Source organism: Coenobita brevimanus, chromosome 58 (assembly GCF_032717465.1).
Source record: "Coenobita brevimanus isolate Jiangsu-jjx chromosome 58, ASM3271746v2, whole genome shotgun sequence".
In the NCBI taxonomy this organism is placed as follows: domain Eukaryota; kingdom Metazoa; phylum Arthropoda; class Malacostraca; order Decapoda; family Coenobitidae; genus Coenobita; species Coenobita brevimanus.
The window spans coordinates 20666108-20683938 of NC_137011.1; positions in this window are offsets into that span (position 1 = coordinate 20666108).

Here is a 17831-nt window from a genome sequence, read left to right on the forward strand (position 1 = left end):
ACATTCTCTGCCTCAGATAAACGTCCTTTGGTATCTGTATCTTTTTGCCTCTCCTGCTTAGCCCAGCCTTGGCTCAAAATAACTCAAAGGGGGTAAAATAGGATGATAACACCTTTACCCATTTTTGTGATGGTCTTGCCAATCTCTTCCTCAAATAACATACTAATAATATTTGGACCATGCGATAGCATAGCCTCAGTCCCTGTACCTTGATGTGGGTATTTTGGGACTACAGCGTTTTTACCTATTTAAGTTTCCTGCACTAATATCTGTATGATGTTGCCTTTTCTGTGTCAGCGCAGCCTCGTAACCCTGCAGTTCAAAGGGGATAAAACAGGACTTGATGTTCACGTACTGACCTGTTTTAGTGAACTCCCTAGCTATTGTCTTCCTCTGACAAACGTCCAGTGATATCTGTACCGTGATGCCTTTTAGCATCATTTGCGTAGTAGAACCCAGCTGGTTAACTGAGATCAACAAGATGTGGTTGTGCTTCTCCTTCTGGTCCCACACTTCCCGTTTCAAGCCGTATGTAACAAACTGAGCAGAACTGGTGTAATGCTTGGTGTTTTAGGTTCGGCTTCCCGTTCCTTACACACCTAACGAGTAGCGGGGTTCTCTTTCGAGACCGGGGCTTAGGACAAATAAGAGAGAGGCAGGACACAAAAACTCTAGACAATAACCTTACACTTTTATTACTCAGTCACAGAAGGGAAACAGCAGATATTAGAAACACAATATTCTTGTCGATTATAAACACTTATATCTAGATAATGTAATTAGTATCTCACAGGATACTATCAGAGCATACAGTGAAATAACACTCGAGGCGGAGTATGCTGGATTAATACAGTCCAAGGTCTCTAAGCGCATGGAGAGGTTAGAGATGATGCTCACTAGGGGAGGGTGTAAGATGCTGGGGTCTAATTGTGATTATGGTAGTATGAGGCAGAGTTTACTGGTAACGTGTTCACTTTATTATTATCTAGTTGCAAGGGACGTTTGGTTAATAATTATTACAAACTCCATGGCTTGGGTATTTCTCTTATTGTTGTGTGATGGTTACACTGTGTCGGTAATTCGCAATAGCACTTAGGTTCGTGAATAACAATTCACTGTTCCACCTTGTCACTGTTAGACCATTATTATTCCAATTCTGCTTAAAAACACTTGGGTCTACTACTATTACTTCACTGTTCTGCCTCGTCACTGTTTCACTATAATATTAGTACAGTCACTGTCCTATGGGTCACTGGGCAGTGGGTGAGGCTGAGGGACAACCCGGCTTTACTTCTGCCAGGGCTGGGGCACTGCCAAGGGAGGCCGTACCGAGGGGGCACGGGATCACGCGCAGGGGCGTCTTCTCTCATCCGGGGCTGCAGGTGGCGAAGGGGCCTGTACTCTCTGGTGTGGGGACAGGAGTGTGTCCCTCAGGACTGGGACCGAACAACTGTCTGAATCGCTCGTCCAGGCTTCGACGGAGGTGGAGGTCGTCCACCGTCGAGGCGTAGGGAGTTTCTGCTCAGGTGTTCTAGGGAGGTCCTGGGGTCCCCGGGGGCTGTGGCCCCCAGAGCTGGGTGGCGCCAACAGGGAGGAGGTACAGCACCAGTCTGCATTCGGGTCCATCAGGTGGGTCTCCTCCAGGGCCAGTTGTAGGGAGCAGAGGCCGAGGGAAGCTATAGGGCCTCTCCAGTACTCCTCTACACCCTCTGCATCAGGGGTCGGGACACCCGTCTCATGCTGGGGCGACGGGGCGGCTCTCTGCCGCTTCTGGCCATGCCTTCCCAGGGGCGTGACTACAAGGCACCAAGGCCTGGCTACTGGCCATTGCCTGAGAGGGTGAGTAACTGCCAGCAGACCCAGGGACACCTTCGGTGCAGCTACCGGCTGTCTGACGAAGGCAGGAGCGGCTACAGGCCAACTCCTTCAGGAGGGGTGCAGAGCGGCTATAGGCCGACTCAGGGGCAACCCCTTCGGAGCAGCTACCAGCCATCAGACGAAGGTGGGAGCGGCTACAAGCTGACTCAAGGGAAACACCTTCGGAGCAGCTACCGGCCGTCAGACGAAGGCGGGAGTGGCAACAGGCCGACTCCTGCAGGAGGGGTGTGGAGCAGCTACAGGCCGACTCAGGGGAAACACCTTCTGAGCGGCTACCGGCCGTCTGACGAAGGCGGGAACGGCTACAGGCTGACTCCTTCAGGAGGAGGTTTGGAGCGGCTACCGGCCGTCTCCTGGTTACCCTCAGGTCGGCTACTGGCCGATTCCTTAGCGAGGGGTGAGCGGCTACTGGCCGTCCCAAGAAAGAAGACACCTTCTTGGCAAAGGCAGGGGCGGCTACTGGCCGTCTCCTTAGGGGTGTTGGCAGGAGCTGGACTGACAGCTCTACCCCGAAGCTGGTTGGTGGAATCTCACCCTGAAGGTAGTGCAGGATTCCTGCTATGGCAATGGCAGACGGGCTCCGGGTCATAGGGGCGTGCGGCCTGGGCTGACTTAGGCCGTTGTCACACCGAGTCTTGTTGCGCTGCTGCTGCTCCTCTGTGGGGTCCTTGTGGGGGTGTCTGGGAGTTCTTGGGGGCACTATGCTGAATTCCTGGTGGAGGTGGCTGGACATTCCAAGGGACATTATGCTGTATTTCACTACCGTCCACTGGGAAAAAGTCACGTCCCTGTGACTGGAGGTGGTAGATGTGAGTATCGTGTGTGGCGTAAATGGGCTGGAGAATTCTGAGGAGGGAGTGCCAGGTAGTAGTGGTGGGGTTTTCCTCCTGCTCTGCATCGCAGGTGAGGAAGAGGGTGGATGTGGTGGTGGAGGAGCGGAGGAGGAGGTGTGGTCCTCGGACTCGGCGGTTTCGACAGAGCGAAGGTGCCTATATAGCCTGTCAGATCCTCATGGTCGTGGTTGTTGCCCGTGGTGTGGTGTTGAATGCTGGACACAGACGGTAGGAGTCGGGTTTTGTGCCAGGGTAATGCGACGTCGCGTCTATGGGGAGTATAGGTGGATGGGATTTGGGCCTGATGCAGCATGATAGTGTGAAGTTGTGGGGAAGCAGGTGGGGTGGAGGAGTGTGTGTATCAGCCAGGTGGGCGTGAGAGGTGGCCGGAGCGGATGGTTGTTGTTTTAAGGGTCGGTGTGGGTGGCGAAGTGGGTGTGTGGGGCGGGTGTGAGCGTGAGGTGCGTGTGGTTGGGTGCGGGGTGGTTGAGACGGGGTGTTGGGAGTTAGGAGTGGGGGTGTGGAGTGTGGTGGGTTGGAGGAGGCGGCAGTGGGCAAGGGTGGCGGTGGAGGTGTGTTGGCGTGGGCGGGACACATGGTGCTGGGCGTTGGGAATGGGGTGGCAGGAAGAGGTGGTGTGGGGGAGCGGTGGGGTGTTGGTGATGCAGGTGAGTTGTCAGGTGAGGTGCGAGGTGGTGTGGCGGCCGGGAAGGCGGAGGTGGCAGGGGAGGCAGAAGGGGAGGGGGAGGAGGAGATGTAGCATTCATAGGTTGGAGGGGAGGGCGGCGCTGGGGCAGAGGGAGGGACGGGGTGTGGGGCTGGGGCGGTAGGGGCAGGAGTGCAGAAGGGATGTATGTTTCGGGGGGTGCGAGGGGCGCCGTGGTAGTCAACAGTAACTTGATAGGGGTTGGGGATGAGTGTGATCATGTGGAACCCTGTGAAGTGGGGTGAGAGTTTGTGAGGGGTGGGGAGTTGGGTGATCATGACAGTGTTACCTGGTTTGTAGGGGCTGGATGCTGTGTCAGGGTTGAGGTCCAAGTTGTTTTGGGGGGGTGTCAAACAGCAGTTGAGGTGGTGTAGTGGGTCCACTGCGGGAGCGGAAGTGGGCGGTTGCAGGTGCTGCCGAAGGGGCAGTAGGAGGGGTGTCTCACTGAATATTCACTCATATGGCGAAACTCCGTCTTCTCTGGGGCAGGAGTTGATGCCCCATTGTACAATCTTTACGTAGGAGGGCCAATAGTCGTCCTTAGTGGCTTCTATTCATGTGCGAGCTGATTCATGAGGGTACGATGGCTGCGCTTGCACACTGCATTTCTCTATGGCCCGGACGGGGAGGAGTGGGAGATATTATACCCATTTTGCCGAGTTCCTCCAAGACTTTACCGATGAACTTGGGTGCGTTATCCGAGTGGATGGCTTGGGGAATGCCAAAGTAGGGGAAGACGTGTCATAGGAGGGCGTCGGCTACTGCAACAGCATGATGTTCCTTTGCTGGGCAGGCTATGACGAACTTGGAGGACGTGTCTATGAACGTAATTACGTACTTGTAGCCCGATTTTGGAGGCAGAGGCATTACCACGTCGACTGCTAACAGCTGCCAGGGTTTGTGGGCGGTGATGTGGCCTGATGGTCCTGCAGTGCATGTGATGTCTTTTCCAAGTGCACAGATGCGGCAGCTTTGGATAATTTCCTTGGCGAGGGCGGAAAGGTTGGCTGCCCAATAGGCGTCGTTGAACACTTGCAGCAACTTTTTGGTACCCAGATGAATGCCATTGTGGGCGTGAAGGTGGCATAGGGCGTCGAGAGCAGTGTCAGGGGCCAGGAGAATATGACCGGAGGGGGTTAGGAGGTGATCACCTTGCATGTACAGTTTTTTGAATAGGTGGGGAGGAATCCAAGGGGGTCGCTCCTTGCGGTGCCACTGCTGGAGAATGTCTGTTTCCGGCTGGGCTGCGTGGATGGGGAGCCGTGAGAGGGCGTCCGCGTTGGTGTGGAGCTTGCTGGGTCATTAGGAGATTTCGTAATTGAATTCCTCCAGGGTTTCAAGCCATCTGATGAGTTGGGCGTTGTGGGTGTCGGACTGTCTTAACCACTGAAGGGATTGGTGGTCCATAATGATGGTGACTTGGGTCCCGGAAAGGTATGCCGGGAAATGTTCGAGCGCCCATATTATGCCCAAGCATTCTCGCTTGGTGGTGGCATAGTTTTTCTCCGCCTGATTCAGGGTACGGCTGGCGCAGGTGATGATGTGCTCACGGCCTTCCTGGACTTGTGCCACCACAGTGCCTATGGCGAAGAGGGAGACGTCGGTCTAGAGGCGGAAGGGGAGGGCGTAATCGGGAAAAGCCACGATGGGGGCAGAAATGAGTTTGTCTTTTAGCTGCTGAAAAGCAGTTCATCGCTCGTGCATCCAGAGGAACGGTTCCCCTTTTTGGGTCAGGTTGTGGAGAGGTTTGGCGATGTGGGCAAACCCTTTCATGAAACGGCGATAGTAAGTCATCAAGCCTAGGAAGGCTCGGATGCCACGGACGTCCTGTGGTGGTGGTATGTCCACGATGGCGCGGAGTTTGTCAGGGTTGGGAGAGATTCCTGCTTGCGAGATGACATGTCCCAGGAACAAGATGGTCCGGGCGGCCAGGACACACTTGCTGGGCCAGAGTTTGAGGCCTGCCTGACGGATTCTGGAAAAAACCCGTCAGAGGCGCTGCAGGTGGTCGGCCCAGGTTTGGCTGAAGACGATAATGTCATCTAAGTACGCAAGGCATATTTCTCACGTGAGGCCACTAAGGACAGATTCCATTAACCTGGAGAAGGTGGCAGGGCCATTGCTGAGACCGAACGGCAGGACTAAACTCGTAATGTTTGCCATTACTCGTCGAGAAGGCAGTTTTGCCTTGGTCTTCCTGTCACATGGGGACTTGCCAACCCTGACTGGAGGTCCAAGGTAAAGAACTAGGATGCTCCGTACAGGGAATCCAGGGAATCGTCTATTCGTGGGAGTGGAGTGGTGTCTTTGATAGGAACGTCGGTAAGGCAGCGGTAGTCGATGCAGAATCGCATTGTGCCATCCTTCTTTTTCACAAGGACGACAGGGGAGGACCAGGGGCTGGTGGAGGAGGAAATGACTCCTGTTTCTATCATCTCTTGTACCTGGCTGTCTAGGGTTTTTTCATCGGGATGGTTGTAAAATCGGCAGGCCTGTCGTATGAATTTCATGTGACAAGTATGTGGTATGTCTGATGTCTGCTGGTCCTGCCGTGAACAGATCCGGGAAATCCAGGAGAAGGCGGCATAGGGTGTCTGACTGATGGGTGAAGAGATGGTCAGGAATGGATGGTAGGGGGGCAGGGGAGTGGGAGAGGGAAGGGGCGCAGGGCTTAGCTTCTTCCATCTCTCCGATTACGAGCCCTTTTGGGAGGGTGAGGGGCGAAGGGGCAAGGTTAGCGATTTGGACTGCTGTGTGATGCAGGGGGAGGAATGTTGGAGGCAAAAGGCAGGCGAGAGGGCTCCTAGCGGCAGGAGGGGGGAGAATAAGACAGAGAGGCCGGAGGACTGGTTGAGGGGCACTCAGGCCTCGTGATGCGGGGGAATGGTAATGGCGGCTGAAACGGTGGTGGGGAAAGAGGGAGGAGGGGTGGTGGGGGAGGGCACGGGAGGGGGGGAGGGAGGGGGGGAGTCTTCCGGCCAGGGCTGTGGAGTACAGGTGCAGACGGCCCGGGGAGGGTCGGGTGGGGCAAGGAACTGGAGCTGTCTGTAGCGGCAATCTATGGTGGCCTCTAGCTGCTGTAACAGGTCCAGTCCTAGGTACTCGTCGTAATTCCATCAGGAAGAGTCGAAAATTATAAACTGGTGTTGGGTTGACTCCAGTTGGTGGGTGTCGACTCTTAGGGCCCGTGTCTCCCCACGGATGGGGAGGGGGGCCATCCCCCACATCCACAAGGTGAGTAGCTGTGGGGCGGAGTGGGCCAAAGGTCGATCTGTGGCGGGAGAAATAATGGCTGTAAAGGCAGGATCTGGCCGCTCCTGTGTCGACCAGAAGTCTGGCTTTCACCCCGTTCAGTTTCATTTTATGGTACACTGGCGGGCGATACTTGGGGGTAATGGCCCCCGCCACTGTGGGATGGTGCGGGGACAGGCCTAAAAATCCAGCTGTCTGGGGCCTCCTTTCTTCTTGCTCCAGCTCCTGTTCCCCAGGATCGGTCTCCTCTACAGGTGCAAGTTCGTCTTCTCTGGCCTCCTCCTCCAGAGAGGAAACTTTGCGTGGGCCTGGGGTAGTATTCTTGCAACGTGCAGCCTTCAACTGGTCCTGAATATCATGCAGTGGGCACCTGGAGCTGCAGGCCATGAATTCCCAGGGATTCACTAAGATCATGTTGGGGTTTTCCCTGTGAGCGGGGCGCCGGTGTGTGGGGTGTGCCCTAGGTGGGCTCGGCACTGGGGTGGGGCTGGTGCGAGGCATGGGTGGACATGACTTGACTGGGGGACCCAGATTTCTAGTGGGAAACTTTTTCACCACATTAATCTGCTGGGGTGTAGGGCGGGCGGTCAGGAGGCCCCGTGTTAGTTGGATGTCTTTATCCTGTCTCCAGTCGGGTCATGGATCGTGAAGTGCTCTTTTACAACACTGGGGAGCACTCTCAGGAGAGTGTTAAAAGTATGTTGTTCCCTGGTTTCTTCATCTGCCTCCGGGTAGGCAGCAGTGACCAGGCATCTTGCCTGAATTAGGGTATCATCTAGATTCCCATCAAACATCAAACTATCCAGTTGGGATAGTGCAACCACTTTCCCTAGTGATGGGGTGATGGCTTGTATCACGAATTTCGAGAAATTCTGCCAGGTGAGCTCCGGAACGACTTTCGGTGCTATATTAGCCACCACTTTGGCCAACAGTGGGAGTGTGACTGCGATTTTTTGTTGATCATTTTCAAAACCAATATCAAGTAAAGGTTTGATGACCGCCAGATATGTGTGTACATCATACTGTTCGAGGTCGATCTTAGGCAATTGCACATGTGGTTTAGTTGCCATTTTCCCGGTATTTCCTGACTACCTCTCTCGTATACCCGGGTCAAGAACCACCGCTGCCCACCAGTGTAATGCTAGGTGTTTTAGGTTCGGCTTCCTGTTCCTTAGAAACCTAACGTGTAGTGGGGTTCTCTTTCGAGACCGGGGCTTAGCAAAAACTCTAGGCAATAACCTTACACGAGTATTACTCAGTCACACAAGGGAAACAGCAGATATTACAAACACAATATTCTGGTCGATTATAAACACTTATATCTAGATAAAGTAATTAGTATCTCACAGGATACTATCAGAGCATAAAGTGAAATAAAACTCGAGGCGGAGTATGACGGATTAGTACGGTCCAAGGTCTCTAAGCACGTGGAGAGGTTAGAGATGATGCTCAATAGGGGAGGGTGTAAGACACTGGGGTCTAAATGTGATTATGGTAGTATGAGGCGGAGTTTACTGGTAACGTGTTCACTTTATTATTCTCTAGTTGCAAGGGACTTTTGGTTAATTATTATTACAAACTCCACGGCTTGGGTATTTCTCTTATTGTTGTGTGATGGTTACACTGTGTCGGTAATTCGCAATAGCACTTAGATTCGTGAATAACAATTCACTGTTCCACCTTGTCACTGTTAGATCATTATTATTCCAATTCTGCTTAAAAACACTTAGGTCTATTACTATTACTTCACTGTTCTCCCTCATCACTGTTTCACTATAATATTAGTACAGTCACTGTCCTATGGGTCACTGGGTGGTGGGTGCGGTGGAGAGACAACCCGGCTTTACTTCTGCCAGGGCTGGGGCACCGCCAGGGGAGGCCATACTGAGGGGGCACGGGATCACGCGCAGGGGCGTCTTCTCTCGTCCGGGGCTGCAAGTGGCGAAGGGGCCCGTACTATCTGGGCTGGAGATAGGAGTGTTTCCCTCAGGACTGGGGCCGAACAGCTGCCTGAATCGCTTGTCCAGGCTTCTGACGGAGGTGGAGGTCCTCCGCCATTGAGGCGTAGGGAGTTCCCGCCCGGGCATTCTAGGGGGGGCCTGGGGTCCCCGAGGGCTGCGGCCCCCTGAACTGGGCGGCGCCAACAGGGAGGGGCTGCATCACCGTTCTGTGTCGAGGTCCGTCAGGTGGGTCTCCTCCAGGGCCAGTTGTAGGAAGCAGAGGCCGGGGGAAGCTAAAGGGCCTCTCCAGTAGTCCTCTATGCCCTCTGTGTCGGGGGTCGGGGAACTCGTCTCACGCTGGGGCGATGGGGTGGCTCTCTCCTGCTTCCGGCTGTGGGGCCCGGCTACTGGCCATGGCTTCCCAGGGGAGCGACTACAAGGCACCAAGGCCCGGCTACTGGCCGTGGCCTGAGAGGGTGAGTACCTGCCAGCAGACTCAGGGACACCTTCGGAGTGGCTACTGGCCATCTGACGAAGGCAGGAGCGGCTACAGGCTGACTCAGGGGCAACCCCTTCAGAGCGGCTACCAGCTATCTGATGAAGGCGGGAGCGGCTACAGGCCGACTCCTTCAGGAGGGGGTTTGGAGCAGCTACCGGCCGTCTCCGGAAGGACACCTTCTGACGAAGGCGGGAGCGGCTACCGGCCGTCTCCTGGTTACCCTCAGATCAGCTACTGGCTGATTCCTTAGCGAGGGGTGAGCGGCTACTGGCCGTCTCAAGAAAGAAGACACCTTCTTGGCAAAGGCAGGAGCCGCTACCAGCCGTCTCCTAATCCTGTCACGTCCCGAGCTATTTCGCACCTCCGACACCCCCCAATCCTGAGCTATTTTGGAAAAAAAAATTTTTGGCTAAAACTTCCGCTTTTGTTGAGAAACAAAGGAAAATCACTAAGAAAGGGCTTACCGTGGTCCATAAGTGGTCGGAACAGGTGAGGTCCCCCGCACCAGGTATCATATTCTGTCACTGACGTGCAAGTTGCTCACGTTTTCTCCGGTAGGTAATTTTGGGAGAAACCACAAACAATACCTCTACATTTATTGAATTTGAACTAATAAACAATAAGAATAACAATATAATGGTTTTCAATGACAAATATATGAAAAATAAGCATTGTACCTTCACGCAAGCATAGCGTGTTGGGTCAGAGTAGTAACACGCTATGTGCTAAGTGTCTTGTTTCAGTCAACATATCATTTTTTCTACTTCTGTACTACTGTTTCAATGCCATTTTACCATTTTCTACTGTATGTAAATGTTTTCAGTTGTTTTCATTCATTATGATGACATGTAGCAAGACTATAGCGCACATCTGCTTACTCAGCACACTCGCTATGACTCGTATCTCAACATACCATATTGTTTTATCACTTTCATAGTATTGTTTTCTTTACATTGAACCTTTCCTCCACCACTGTAAATGTTTTCAAGTATTTACATTCATTACGAGGGCATTTAGCGAAATGCTAGCGCATATTCACGTAGCAAGCACACTCTCTACCAATCGTGTTTCAACTTCTACTTTATTTCTTCAGTCCCAAATATACTTCCCCACTTACATTAAACCCGTTTATACCCTATACTGCACTATACATATATACCGGCCTTATTCAACTGAGCGTCAGAATATCGCACCAAAATACCCTCGCAACGAATGTTTCGACTAAGAAAATACTCATACACTTGCATACTAATTTCCCACTTATATTACACCTGTTTCCACTTGTATACTCGTATTTACATATATACGGGCCTTATTTATTCCAATGAACATCAGAAAATCGCATCTTTATACACTTGCTAGGAATATTTTGACTTAGAATAAATTTCAGCACTTACAAAAATTTCAACTTATATTACACCCGTTTGCATTTTTCTTACTAATATTTACATATTTACGGGCCTTATTTATTCCACTAACCGTCAGAATATTGCATCAAAATACCCTCGCTAGGTATGTTTCCACTTAGATCATATTTATTCACTTACATAATAATTTTCCACTTATATTACACCCGTTTCCACTTACATACTACTATTTACAGATCTACGGGCCTTATAATTACACTGAGCGTCTGTTTGTCGCATTTCATTCTGAGTATCAGCGTCATGTTGCATTCACACCATATCAGAAGTGCATCAAGGTGTAATACTCACTGAAACATGGGTGAATACAGAGACCCACGTCACACTCAACACACACTTAGTGGGTGTCTTTTCTCTGAGTGGTGGGTCTCACACGGGAATTGCTACACACATGACGCCTGCGTTGGGGCCTAGGTCTATTTGGCTGGGGAGGTATAGGAGTGGGGAAATGGTGGGCGGATATTCTCAGGGGAGTTTGGGCGGCAGGGGCAGTGCGTGTGCAGTGTTGGGGCCTTTCAACCGCATACCGGACAAAAATCTCTCGTGTTAGCTCCATCACAAACCCTTCAAAGGTTTCCTGAACTCCTGTTGTCATGGCATGCAGGTGGTGGTAATTCAGTTATATCTAGCAAGTGAAAGAAGAGCTTCTTGTACCACTTCATCGTGGTCCTGGCACACTCGACCATGGATATCATGGAGTCTGACTGGTCCACCAGGCATATGTTGATGTTGTAATCAAGGACACACTCAGGTTTCCATATGTGGCGCCTGTTCTCGCTCCGGTAATCCACGGACTCTGTACGGTGCATCAAGGGGCGGTGAACCATGGACAAGAGGCTTACTTCTCTATTGTGGTTCCACACTGTTGCAAGTATCTTGTTTGCCTGGAAGAAGACGGCCTCATTTCTGTAAAGTTTCCGCCCCACCTTGACCATGTGACTCTGGTTCACATTGAAGGTACCACAGATTCCCGTATCATGCCTGTGTAGATAACGAGTGAGAAGAGGGCTAGTGTACCAGTTGTCCAGGTAAAGGACGTGACCACGATGAAGGCAGTCTTCTATCATTGTCTTTACCACTGCTCCCAACAGTCCAATACTCCTATCTTCTGTTATGTCTGTCTGTGCACCGGTGTACAAGACTATGTCTTGCACATAACCAGTCCTACGGTCACACATAACAAAGATCTTGAACCCAAAACGGTGCCTTTTGCTGGGTATGTACTGCCGAAATGAAATATTGCCTCTCCACAACACAAGACTCCCGTCTATGACGAGGTCTCTATAGGGATAAAATGAGGAACGAAATGTTTGCCTCAAGTGATCAAAGACCAACCTAATTTGCCTCATCTTATCTGTGTCATTCGCATTTGCAGGATCATCAGCATCGTAAAAGTGGAGGCAACTTAGAATTTGCTGAAAGCGATTACAGCTTATGACTTGGCCAAATATTCGTGTCAGCATAACAGGGTCCCTTGTCCAGTATGCCGGAATTCTGTTCTTTCGTACAATACCCATCAAAAGTACCAGGGCAAAAAATAAAAAAATTTCTGAAAGGGAGACTGGGTAATCATATTTGATAGAATGCCTGCCCCTTGTGCCCAGTCTTTCACTCTCATGGCACTGGCTGCTAGTGAAACGGTTTGTCTGGTCCACTATTTCCTCCACATAACTCTCACTGAAAAAAGATGGAAAAAATCCAGCCTGGTGGAATTAGGGTGAATTCTGGGAGCAGTGCAGCCAGCACGCCCTTTCTCAGTGAAGGGGTGAATGATGGGAGAAAAATCACTCCCATCCTCCCAGTTCCATGACACAAATCCCTCGTCCCCATCGTCGCTTTCATCTGGGTGGGGAGGAGATGCTGGTGGGGGAGGTTGGGGAGGAGGAGTGCGGAGGGCTTCCCCACTCGCACTCCTCTTCCCTCGGCCTTTACCCTTTCCCTTTCCCTTACCCTTATGGCCTTGTGGAACATTAGGGGGCTGTGGGGATGAAGTCTGGGAATATTGGGGAGCATAAGATGTGCTGGGGAGTGGTTCCTCCCCACCTTCCCCCTCCATCGCAACCCCACGTGATTCATCACGCTCCCTCACTCGCCCACATGATACTCTCTGCCACCTCACACCTCCACTGGGTAGCGATGACTCACTCCTGCCACTCTCACTTTCAATACTCCTCCCTGCACTTTCCCTTTCACTCCTCACTCCCTCCACACCACTTCCACCCTCCCCAAACAAAAGACTAGGCCCATACCTGCTTGTACGACGTGGTGTGCGCTCAGGGCCACGATGGGTGATAATTTCTTGGCCGTACCACATGGCAGCATGTCCCCCAGCTCCGTCCTCATCCTCGTCCTTGAAATCGGACTCCACATCACGTAGGGGCTGCTGAGAGGATGTTGCATGTTGTTTTTGTGCAGGCTGGCCCTCTCTAGCAGCACGATAAGTCACGTAGCGCCGCTTCCTGGGGAACGGGACCTCCTCATCACTGCTGCTGCTATCCACCTCCTCTGGTTGGACATAATCTTTGTCCACAACCTCGTCGTCCAGTGGGGAATCACTGTTGCCTGTGAAGGCGTCCAGGACAGCTTGGATTTCATCCTCTGAGAGACCTCTATGTGCCATATCTGAGCAGGACTGTTGCTAACAGGTGAGTGACCAAGCTGAGGGTGAGCGCGCGTCGTGCGGGGTCGCCGAGTGTCCCCACCTGATGGCAGGTAGGGGAAGGTCGAGCGACCCTACGTACCCAAAATCAAGCTCGAATTTTGAAAATTGTGCAAATTATGCACCTTGCAATTGCTCGACGTACCAATACGTCGATGGGACTAGCAAATGCAAAATGTTGCAACGTACTCATACGTCAATGGGACGCCTCGGGTTAAGGGTGCTGGCACGAGATGGACTGACAGCTCCACCCTGAAGCTGGTTGGTGGAAGGTCGCCTGGAAGATAGTGCAGGATTCCTGCTATGGCAACGGCGGGAGGGCTTCAGGTCATAGGGGCATGCGGCCAGGGCTGACTTAGGCCATTGTTGCACCGAGTCTTGGAGAGCTGCTGCTGCTCCTCCGTGGGGTCCTTGTGGGGGTGTCTGGGAGTTCACGGGGGCACTATGCTGAATTCCTGGTGGAGGTGGTTGGACATTCTAAGGGACACTATGCTGTATTTCAACTGGCATAATATTTTAGGACAAAAACACTTATATATATATATATATATATATAAGATGTTTAGTGGAGAAGTATCTAGAGAAGGGAAGGAAAGTGTATGCTGCCTTCATGGACTTGGAGAAAGCTTATGACAGAATAGATAGGCAAGGTATGTGGAAGGTATTAAGAATATATGGAGTGGAGGGGAAATTGTTGAGTGCTGTGAAGAGTATGTACGAGGGAGCTAGGGCTACGGTGCGAGTGGGTGGTGAGCTGAGTGAGTTCTTTGATCTCATTGTGGGACTGAAACAGGGTTGTGTGATGTCTCCATGGCTGTTTAATATATATATGGATGGGGTTGTAAAGGAGGTGCAAGGTAGGGCACTGGATGTGGGACTGGCCCTAATGAATGAGGGTGAGATTTGGAAGCTTCCGGTGTTGCTGTTTGCTGATGATACAGTATTGTTGAGTGAAGATGAATGGGAGTTGCAAGGTTTGGTGAATGAACAGTGTGTAGGAGGAGGAAGCTGAAAGTTAATGTAAACAAAAGTAAAGTTATGGTGTTTGAGAGGAATGAAGTCACAAAGTGTGCAGTGAGGTTGGATGGTGAAGATATAGAGAATGTGAGTGCATTCAAGTACTTGGGTAGTGTGATGAGTACTGATGGAACTTTGGGGGATGAAGTACGTGAAAGGGTACAGCAGGGAAGGAAGGTTGTTGGTACACTGAAAGCAGTGATGAGAAATAGGGAGGTGAGTATGGAAGTTAAGAAGTCACTGCATGATAGTACTGTGATCCCTACCCTGACGTATGGTAGCGAGGCTTGGACCTTGCAAGAGGGGAACAAGTCAAGAGTGAGAGCAGTGGAAATGAGTTACTTGAGAGGAGCATGTGGAGTGACGTGGAGGGACAGGTTGACGAATGAAGAAGTGAAGGAACGTTGTGGGGTAGATGTGGATGTGGTTGAGAAGATTAGGAGAAATACACTGAGGTGGTTCGGACATGTAGAGAGAATGGAGAATGAAAAACTGACTAAGAGGGTGTATATAGGTGAGATGGAGGGAGGGAGAGGGAGGGGTAGACCGAGGATGAGGTGGAGGGATGGAGTTGAGAGGTATATGAGGGAGGGGGGGTGAGTTGGGGGGAGGGTAGTCAAATGGTGGGTGATAGAGTGACTTGGAGGTGTTTTGTCTGCAGCCACCCTTTGCGGGATTAAGGCGTCGGGCTATATATATATATATATATATATATATATATATATATATATATATATATGAGTAAAGTTTACCTTTGCCGTGGCAAAACTTTAATGCTTCCCATGACCTCAACGTAGGACAGTTCTTACACCAAATTTATTCATTTGTTTTGATTGACCGTATCTGGAATGCTGCAATTCCATCCAATTTTTTTTTTTTTTCATTACGTTGCAAATGGCCAGACAGACATACAGACAAACAGATTCAAAGCATAACTTTCTTTGGAACTACCAGTGAAAAACAGGCTGCACTATCTAGAAGGGAATGGACAAAGAACATGTTACTTTAAATGTTTGACATAAGCATACATAAAGACAAAGGAACAAATGACATGTTACTTTATGAGTAATATGTCAAGAGTGCATGCTGTATCCAGATGTTCATCTCAAGAAAATTAGCACTATCCCCTTGACTACTAGGATTTTCTTCTAAGTTGTGTACATTATAGTCTAGCTTCATAAAAATGAAATATAGATGAATTGCTGGGCTTGAAATTTAACAAGAGTACCTGCGGGAGCACCCTCCGTAAAACCTGGTTCGGGTTGAGATACTGCATAGCCAAATTCTTTTTCCTATATAGAAACAAACTGTGGCCGTTCATTGCACACACACACACACACACACACACACACACACACACACACACACACACACACACACACACAGACGTCCGACATCGGCTCTTCTTACTGAACCAACACGGCCAGTGGCATTACCTAAATTAGTATCTTTGTATGAGTCAAGCTCTGTACCAGGTTAGACTAAATGATTTTTCATTATTAAAAGGAAAAAAACAATAAGTTTAAACAAGACTTGTTCAAACAGAAAAGAGAACCAAGAGGAAAAAATGTGCTGAGTCAGCTGAGGTTTGTTTAGACTACAGCAACACGGAGAAAGTGTACATACTCTGTAAGTACATACTCTGTTCTTTTCGTATTGCAAAATGGATACATACTTTAGTAAAGCAAATTTGGAAAAGAAAAGGGATAAAGGTAAAAAGCAAAATGATGATTTCTACCAAGAACTGGTTGAAGTGGAGACTCACAATAGACTAGTTGAACGTGTACACAAACTAGAAATGGCTTTCAAAAATAAAATTGATGAAATAAAGAAGCAGATGCACTTGCAAAAGGAAGAAACAGAAAAACTAGGAAGAGAGGCCAATAAGAAAGACACAACAATCAGTGAACTAACAGTGGAATTGAGTATGCTTAGGAAGAAAGTGAGTGAAATGGCAAGTACAGTAGTCAATCACAAAAGTGTTATGGAAGAGTTCAAAAATGACGCAGAGACAATTAGGCAAGTAAGCAGTCTTATAGACCAAAGCAGTGATGTTGAGAAGATAACACAGGTGAATGAAGCTGTGCAAAGCTACAAAAATGATGTGGAAACCACGTATGCTGAAATGGTGAAAGTAAAGAAAGACTTAGAAACAAGGGTGGAGGAAAAAAAGGAAGTGAAAAGAATAATCCAAAACAATCCAAAGTTAGTCAGAGATTCAGTAGATATAAACAAATCTATAGTAATCACTGGTATAGAAGAGGAAGAAGTAAAAAACAAGATCACAAGAGACAAAAAGGAGATGGCAAATGTAATGAGCTTACTGAAAGAAGTATCAGAGGAAATCTGTAGTAAAGACATAGAGGAACACAAAAGGTTAGGGAAATACAAGAAAAGCAAGACAAGACCTCTAAAGATGATTTTCCAGAGTGTAAACACTGTGGAAGAGATACTAAAAAATGCAAAGAATCTTATGGAAAAAGAGGCATTCAAAAACGTATGGATAAAAAGATGCCTAATACAAGAGGAACTGGAATTACTGAAAGAGGACAAGGGAGGAAGCAAAAACAAAAAATGAGGGAAGATCAGAAGAGGAGAAGAAATTTTTTGTACAAAGTAATAGGATTGCAGGTACGATAGTGGTACACAAACAGGTTGGAATAAAAAGCAGGAAGGTAGCAGAACCATGTCATGACAAGTTTATAAACAAGATGATAAAGTTGATGTACTCAAATGTGGATGGAATGGTATCTAAATTACTAGAGATGAATGATTATGCCATAGAAAATGAACCACAAATATTATGCCCAACTGAAACAAAATTAACACCAAGGATATCCAATGACATACTAAACTTAGAGGAATACAATATATGGAGAAGAGACAGAAATTTAAAAAAAGGAGGAGGAATTATAATATTAACTAAGAAAAATCTAAAAGTCAATGAAATATAACTAGATATACCATCACAAGTAGAACTGATTGCAGTAGAGATCAACACTTCTGAAGGTAAAGTAATTGTAGCCAATTTGTACATGCCACCCAGATCAAACACATGGGAAAGAGACGAATATGAGGACCTGGCAGAGAGTACAATTCAAAGTTTAAGATCATTACTACATAAAATGGAAGAGAAATCGGAAAGAATTATACTAACTGGGAATTTCAATACAAATATAAATTGGAATACTCTAGATATAATTAGCCAAGGAAGCTGTTGGGACCAAAAGCTCCTGGATCTCGTGCAAGAGTTTATCCTAATGCAACATGTGAGGGAAACCACCAGAAAAAGAGGACTTGATGTACCTTCAGTGCTAGATCTAATATGTACTAGGCAAGAAAATGATATTGACAGTTTAATATATCACCCTCCACTCGGCAAAAGCGATCATGCAGTACTAAATTATAACTTAATGATAGCATATGACATAGTAAACAGCAATGAGAGTTACAAAAAGAGCCTAAACTATAAAAAGGGAAATTATCAAGACCTAAAGAAGTATTTCTTAGAAGTTGATTGGGAAAATGAGCTTAGAGGACAAGATTTAAATGCTGTATATAAAAAATTTTGTGAATTTTATGAAATAGGAGTCCAGAAGTACATCCCACAGCACAAAGAAGCA